Source organism: Triticum urartu, chromosome 5A, assembly GCF_056163025.1.
Source record: "Triticum urartu cultivar PI428250 chromosome 5A, HENAU_Tu73, whole genome shotgun sequence".
Taxonomy (NCBI): Eukaryota; Viridiplantae; Streptophyta; class Magnoliopsida; order Poales; family Poaceae; genus Triticum; species Triticum urartu.
This window is the reverse complement of record NC_141877.1, coordinates 548,385,528-548,394,486: the sequence shown is the minus strand read 5'-3', so window position 1 is coordinate 548,394,486 and position 8,959 is coordinate 548,385,528.

Sequence of the window (8,959 nt, the reverse complement as noted above, 5' to 3'; positions counted from 1 at the left end):
CACCTGTGCTTTGGTCAATCGCTGTTAGTTACGGCTGGTTAGTTAGCTAGCTACAAAGGCTGGACGTGAGCGGTTCTAGTTGCATGCATGGCTGAGTTAGTTAGTTAGTGGAGTTTTTTTAGGAGTGGATAAGTGCATGCAGTTAGTGGCCGTGGTGGTGGGTCGTGTGTGCGTGTGTGGAGTTGGTGCTCGGGTCACGTGTGTGGGCTGGCCTGATATAAAACCCTTCATTGTATACTGATGAAAAAGCACCGATACGAGTTGTGATGTAGCCTTTGTGCTGAATATAAAGGAGATGTTTGGGCGCCGGGGCGTTGGTCGCCGGAAAAAAAATGTGCTCCTTCTTCTACCTCCGTCCAGCGTAAGAGAGAAAGAGCAGCAACTACAAACGTAACAGTTGCGTGGACCACTAGAATTGGTGATTAGGGGAGGAAGGGCCCTCGCCGCCTGAAACTCGGGCGGCGGCGGGGCAGAGAGATTAGTTACAAGGAAGCATGTAAAGATTGTGGCTCCATATCTTGCTTTGGTCCAGTGGACCAGAGATTGAATATAGTAGCTAGCTTGTTTCTATTGCTTGCGGTTTAATTTAGCTTCATGTGCCATTATTTCTATTGACGCTGGATCCTAGCTAAGCGAACTAAGAGAGTCCAGAAGGTAGGCGGGTCAAGGACGAGCTTTGCAATGGCCTCACATTGTACTGCGTCTGCATGCACATGCACCCAGCCTGGGTGACCCAGCCGTCAGTTTACATCAATACATGCTGCGTCGGCTAGCCTCAAGACTGACCTTATAAATTTGTCTAGTTTGTGACATTAGCACGCTCTTTTCTGAACAGGGTAGGCAACTACTTCATCAGTCCCAAAAAACTTTTCTTAGATTTATCTTGATACGAATGTATTTAAACATGTTTTAGTGTTAGATACATCTATATCTAGATAAATCTATCCATTTCATGCAGTGTCGGATTGGGAGGTCACAGAAATCCGATTTGGCAGGGCGAGAGAAGTATCTGAGGAGGTTTTTCTGGAGGGACGGTCCACCTATGGCCTAATCACTACAAAGAATACAGCCAGTTACGGTAGCAAAGTAATGCATGTTACGCAGCTCAGCGGCTGTAGGAAGACGGAAAACTGCTACAACGTGACGATGTATCAGCATGCATCGTCTTCACAGATCATACAATCATATCTTTGGGTACCCCAGGTTGTCCACATGATCCCATTACATCACTCCAACCACATCGGACGTGCATGTTTTTGCTCAGAGAATGGATTGTAGGATTCTATACCTTCTACTACTCTATCCATCTGGGACTGTCAAGCGTTGCAACAAAAGATCCGAAACAAAGACGTGGAGGATCTCGACTATGATTTTTGTAATAACGATTTATGCGAATTGACACGTTCTTATATCTCCCTAATTTGGACAAAAAAACTACTCCAAAGTTCTTGCCGGGAGACTTGCCTCTCATCTCTGCCTGCATCGTTGGGGATAATCTGGGGGGCGTTCCTCAAAGGAGATCTTTGCATGATAACTATCCAATGGCGAGAGATCCGGCTAAAAGTCTCAAGGATAAACACTGTAGCAGTGCCTTACTCAAATTAGACATTTTAAGTCACATGCATGGTGGCCGATCAATATTGATCTTGAGATCACGTAGATGCTGACGCAACTGGAGTCTTGTCCGTGGTTGCCTCAGGTGCCATATGTAGCTCAAAATTGCACAAATTTTGTTCTGCTCGCACTACCTGACTAGGTTAATCATAATCTTTGTATTTTTGTCGGTTTCTCCATTCCACTAGAATCTCGTGGGATCAGTACATAAGGACCTTATTCAAAAGGAAAGAAATTGCTAAAATGAAGGTGGCTGCATTTATCAAAAGTTTATGTCAATTTTGCAATGGTGTCTCACTCTTTTTTTTTCCGGTTCCAGTCAATTTATGATGTTACGGTTACATTTTGATTCTAATCTTCTCTTTTGCTTCCATACTTATTGCAATCATTATGGCATTGCACTTGGTTCAATTTATAAATACTTATTATGTTTCTTGTTTATTTTTTCCTTTTATACTCTTGATGCAATGACGAAGATTTTATATTTCTGCAATTGCATTCTAATATTGGGGCACAAAAATGACTGCAAGTTCTGTTCAAGCAAAAAGAGAGAGAAAAAGACTACAAGTTTGATAGATTCAATCAATTTCGCCTTTCATATACTCCTGAAATAAAAATTTCTAGTGTCTTTGAGTACGCTGAATGTTGGTACTCCCTTCAGATCCAAAAATGAAACTTATACGACAAGTCTTACACTATTAGGTAAAACCCTTGTAGTAGCGCGGGGTTAAGAGCTACCCGCGCTACTGTTAGGGTGCTACAGCTAAGTTTTATCAATAGCACGTGTTCGACCCAACGCTACTGCAACTGGTGATAGCAGCAGTGTTTGATTCGACCAGCGCTACAGCCGTTATAGCAGTAGCACGTGTTCCTGCCCCACGCCACTACTATTAGAGTGTATTTCTTTTCTTTATATTTATACCGTATTTATGCACTGTTATACAACTTTTATACAGTAGCAATGAAGTGGTTGTGGAAGAAGCACGGATAACATCCATCCATTTTAATCTAATATGTCTTTCTTCCTTCCCAATTATATAACAACTCATCATCGGTAGTCATATAATAAATCATCATCATCATTATCCATAGACATATAACAACTCAACATCTGATCTGACATGGCTGAAAAGACAACATAACACTAGCTTTTGCACAAAGAAACACCTGCCAAGAAAAAGAAAATTACAATCAAGAAAGAAAAATCCCGTGACCTTGACACCATTGGTCATCACCTGTCTCAGGCATCATCACAACAACCATCAAAAAAAGAAATGACGGAGCACCTCCTTATGCATGCTCGATGCGTCTGCATCGTTGATATGCGAATCTCCAAAGTGGGTTATCAAAGGCGAAGCCATCGTCGTTGAACACATTGGACCGAGGCAACACCCTGGAACACCATCAAACTCTAGATCTGGCACCCCCGCATGACTAAGATGTCAGAGAAGGAAACCGTACTGGCCATCCACGAAGCACGAACCCAACGCATGATCCATCATCTTCCAATTATCGCTCAACGCAGACCATAATCCGCATCCACGCCTGGACTACCTCGCAATTTCCACGCTGACACTGAAGCAAACGCCGTCGCAATAACAGAGCCTGAGGACACAAGTCCACTACGAGGATGCCTCTTTCACGACACCACTCTTGCTTGAAAGGACTGGTGATGGAGTCGAGCTCTGAACTATAGCCTATAATGGCCGTGCTCACATTCTCGCGGTGAGCTAGCCAGCCTTTAACGCTCAAGCCTCCCTGATCCATGTCTGGAGTACGAGGCTGTAATGTGTGTAAGCTCATTGGAACCTTTTGTTTATAATTGAAAGTATTAGCGAGATTATAGTCCCTTCAAAAGGAACAAAAAGTATTTGTGTTTACTATTCTTGGACAAGCTATTGGAGATCAACACAATTTGTATCCACTTGATAGCATTAGTAGACTACGGATGCTAAAGAAGCTCGACATCTCACACAGTCATCTTAGTGAGAGCATCCCAAGTTCAACTGGCAATCTCAAGAACCTCAATTATTTGAAGTGGGGAGAACAATACTGAGCAATACTGAGCTTGTCAAATAGGCTTTGTCGAGACCTACTTATCCCTGCATAGTGTGGCGCGGGTTCAAACGCGCACCCCACCCCCACCTCCCACAAGGGCGTTGTTGGGAATTGTTGCATGGAAAAAAAATTACGCACACGCAATGATGTATTCATGGAGATGCATAATAACGAGGGGGATAGTGTGTCTACGTATCCTCGTAGACCGAAAGCGGAAGTGTTTCACAACGCGGTTGATGTAATCGAACTTCTTCTAGTACCGAACGCACGGCACATCCGTGTTTTGCACACGTTCAGCTCGGTGACGTCTCTCGCCTTCTTGATCCAGCAAGTCGTCGAGGTAGTAGATGAGTTCTGTCAGCACGACGGTGTGGTCATGATACGTCTCAACCGTATCTATAATTTTTAATTATTCCATGCTATTATATATTCTGTTTTGGATATTTAATAAGCTTTATTATACACTTTTATATTATTTTTGGGACTAACCTATTAATGCAAGGCCCAGTGCAAATTGCTGTTTTTTTGTCTATTTCAGTGTTTCGCAGAAAAAGAATATCAAACGGAGTCCGAACGGAATGAAATCTTCGGGAGCGTGATTTTTAGAACAAACGTGATCCAGAGGACTTGGAGCGAACGTCAAGAAACAAACGAGGAGGCCACAAGGCAAGGAGGTGCGCCTGCCCCCTGGGCACGCCCCCCACCCTCGTTGGCCCCTCGTGGCTCTCTTGACCGACTTCCTTCGCCTATATATACTCATATACCCTGAAAACATACAGGAGAACCACGAAACTCTATTTCCACCGCCGCAACCTTTTATACCTGTGAGATCACATATTGGGGCCTTTTCCGGCGCTCTGCCGGAGGGGGCATCGATCACGGAGGGCTTCTACATCAACACCATAGCCTCTACGATGATGTGTGAGTACTTTACCTCAGACCTTCGGGTCCATAGTTATTAGCTAGATGGCTTGTTCTCTCTCTTTGGATCTCAATACAAAGTTCTCCTCGATCTTCTTGGAGATCTATTCGATGTAACTCTTTTTGCGGTGTGTTTGTCGAGATCCAAGGAATTGTGGGTTTATGATCAAGATTATCTATGAACAATATTTGAATATCCTCTGAATTCTTTTATGTATAATTTGTTATTTTTGCAAGTCTCTTCGAATTATCAGTTTGGTTTGGCCTACAAGATTGATCTTTCTTGCAATGGGAGAAGTGCTTAGCTTTGGATTCAATCTTGCGTTGCTCGATCCCAGTGATAGAAAGAGAAACGACACGTATTTATTGTTGCCATCGAGGATAAAAGGATGGGGTTTATATCATATTTCATGAGTTTATCCCTCTACATCATGTCATCTTACCTAATGCGTTACTCTGTTCTTATGAACTTAATACTCCAGATGCATGCTGGATAGCTGTTGATGTGTGGAGTAATAGTAGTAGATGCAGGCAGGAGTCGGTCTACTTGTCACGGACGTGATGCCTATATACATGATCATGCCTAGATATTCTCATAATTATTCGCTTTTCTATCAATTGCTCGACAGTAATTTGTTCACCCACCGTAATACTTATGCTATCTTGAGAGAAACCACTAGTGAAACCTATGACCCCCGGGTCTATTCTCCATTATATTAATCTCCCGTCAACAAGTTATTTCTGGCACCGTTTATTTTGCAATTTTTACTTTTAATCTTTATCATAAAAATACCAAAATACTAACTTATCATTAATAACCCACAAGTATAGGGGATCGCAACAGTTTTCGAGGGTAGAGTGTTCAACCCAAATTTATTGATTCGACACAAGGGGAGCCAAAGAATATTCTCAAGTATTAGCAGCTGAGTTGTCAATTCAACCACACCTGGAAACTTAATATCTGCAGCAAGGTATTTAGTAGCAAAGTAATATGATAATAGTGGTAATGGTAGCAAAAGTAATATTTTTGGTTTTATAGTGATTGTAACAGTAGGAATGGAAAAGTAAATAAGCGAAGAACAATATATGAAATGCTCGTAGGCAATGGATCAGTGATGGATAATTATGCGGGATGCGATTATTCATGCAACTGTTATAACATAGGGTGACACAGAACTAGCTCCAATTCATCAATATAATGTAGGCATGTATTCCGAATATAATCATACGTGCTTATGGAAAAGAATTTGCATGACATCTTTTGTCCTACCCTCCCGTGGCAGCGGGGTCCTATTGGAAACTAAGGGATATTAAGGCCTCCTTTTAATAGAGTACCGGACCAAAGTATTAACACATAGTGAATACATGAACTCCTCAAACTACGGTCATCACCGGGAGTGGTCCCGATTATTGCCACTTTGGGGTTGCCGGATCATAACACATAGTAGGTGACTATAGACTTGCAAGATAGGATCAAGAACTCACATATATTCATGAAAATATAATAGGTTCAGATCTGAAATCATGGCACTCGGGCCCTAGTGACAAGCATTACGCATAGCAAAGTCATAGCAACATCAATCTCAAAACATAGTGGATACTAGGGATCAAACCCTAACAAAACTAACTCGATTACATGATAAATCTCATCCAACCCATCACCTTCCAGCAAGCCTACGATGGAATTACTCACGCACGGCGGTGAGCATCATGGAATTGGTGATGGAGGAAGGTTGATGATGACGATGGCGACGGATTCCCCTCCCGAGAGAGTTTAGGGCTTGGCGGCGGCTCCGTATCGTAAAAGGCGATGAATCCTTCTCTCTCATTTTTTCTCCCCAAACACGAATATATGGAGTTGGATTTGAGGTCGGTGGAGCGTCAGGGTGCCCATGAGGCAGGGGGCGCGCCCAGGGGGTAGGCTCGCCCCCACCCTCATGGACAGGGTGTGGGCTCCCTGACGTGGATTCTTCTTCCAGTATTTTTATATATTCCAAAAATAATCTCCGTTGATTTTCAGGTCATTCCGAGAACTTTTATTTCTGCACAAAAATAACACCATGGCAATTCTGTTGAAAACAACGTCAGTCCGGGTTAGTTCCATTCAAATATGCAAGTTAGAGTCCAAAACAAGGGCAAAAGTGTTTGGAAAATGAGATACGACGGAGACGTATCAACTCCCCCCAAGCTTAAACCTTTTCTTGTCCTCAAGCAATTCAGTTGATAAACTGAAAGTGAGAAAGAAAAACTTTTACAAACTCTGTTTTCTCTTATTGTTGTAAATATGTAAAGCCAACATTCAAGTTTTCAGCAAAGATTATGAACTAACCATATTCACAATAACATTTAAGTCTCATGATTACTCATATCAATGGCATAATCAGCTAGCGAGCAATAATAACAAATCTCGGATGACAACACTTTCTCAAAACAATCATGATATGATATAACAACATGGTATCTCGCTAGCCCTTTCTGAGAACGGAAAACTTAAATGCAAAGCACCTTTAAAGATCAAGGACTGACTAGACATTGTAATTCATGGTAAAAGAGATCCAGTCACAGTCATACTCAATGTAAACTAACAGTAATTGATGCAAATGATAGAGGTACTATCCAACTAGTGCTTTTTAAGAGAATGATGAATCAACATAAAAGTAAATGGATAGGCCCTTCGCAGAGGGAAGCAGGGATTTGTAGAGGTGCCAGAGCTCGGTTTTGAAATAGATATGAATAATATTTTGAGATGTATACTTTCATTATCAACATAACAACCGAGAGATCTCGATATCTTCCATGCTACACACATTATAGGCGGTTCCCAAGCAAAATGGTAAAGTTTATACTCCCCCACCACCAACAAGCATCAATCCATGGCTTGCCCGAAACAACGGGTGCCTCCAACTAACAACAATCATGGGGAAGTATTGTTTGCAATTATTTTGATTTATCTGCATAAAGCATGGGACTGGGCATCCCGGTGACCAGCCATTTTCTCATGAGTGAGGAGGGGAGTCCACTCCTCTTGAGAATAACCCGCCTAGCATGGAGGATACAGACAGCCCTAGTTGATACATGAGCTATTCGAGCATACAAAACAGAATATTTATTTGAAGGTTTAGAGTTTGGCACATACAAATTTACTTGGAATGGCAAGTAGATACCATATATAGGCAGGTATGGTGGACTCATATGGAATAATTTTGGGGTTTATGGAATTGGATGCACAAGCAGTATTCCCGCTTAGTACAAGTGAAGGCTAGAAAAAGACTGGGAAGCGACTAGCTAGAGAGCGACAACAGTCATGAACATGCATTAAAATTAATCAACACCGAATGCAAGCATGAGTAGGATATAGTGCACCATGAACATAAATATCGTAGAGGCTATGTTGATTTTGTTTCAACCACATGCGTGAACATGTGCCAAGTCAAGCCACTCGAATCATTAAAAAGAGGATACCACCCTATCATACCACATCACAACCATTTTAATAGCATGTTGGCACGCAAGGTAAACCATTATAAGCTCCTAGCTAATTAAGCATGGCATAAGCAACTACAATCTCTAATTGTCATTGCAAATTTGTTTCTTTCATAATAGGCTGAATCAGGAACGATGAACTAATCATATTTACAAAAAACAAGAGAGGTCGAGTTCATACCAGCTTTTCTCATCTCAATAAGTTCATCATATAATCATCGTTATTGCCTTTCACTTGCACAACCGAATAGTGTGGATAATAATAATAGTGCATGTGCATTGGACTAAGCTGGAATCTGCAAGCATTCAATTCAAGAGAGAAGACAAGGTAATATGGGCTCTTTGTTAGATCAACAATAATGCATATAAGAGCCACTAAACATTTTCATTTTGGTCTTCTCCTCTTGACCCCCAAGGAAAAAAGAAAAGAAACAAAACTATTTACACGAGAAAGCTCCCAACAAGTAAAAGAAGAACGAGAAATCTTTTTGGGTTTTTCTTTTAATTACTACTACTACAGGCATGGAAAGTAAACTAGCTAAAATCTACAACTAATTTTTTATGTTTTTCTTAAGGTTTTTCAAACACACAAGAAGAAAATGAGAAAATGAAAATAAACTACCATGGATGATACAATGAAAGAGTATGAGCACCGATAACTGGCATGAGTGTGTGAACATGAATGTGATGTCGGTGAGAGATACGTACTCCCGCAAACTTAGGCTTTTGATCGAAGTGACCCTCTCCGGTGTAAGGAGGAGTGTCCTCTGGGTGCCACTGGTTGGCGATCTCCTCCGGTTCCCACTGGTAAATTGACTGTCGATAAGGGTCCAGGGGTGGTTCCGGCTAAGGCTCTGGAGCTGGTGTCATGCTCCAGTATGCA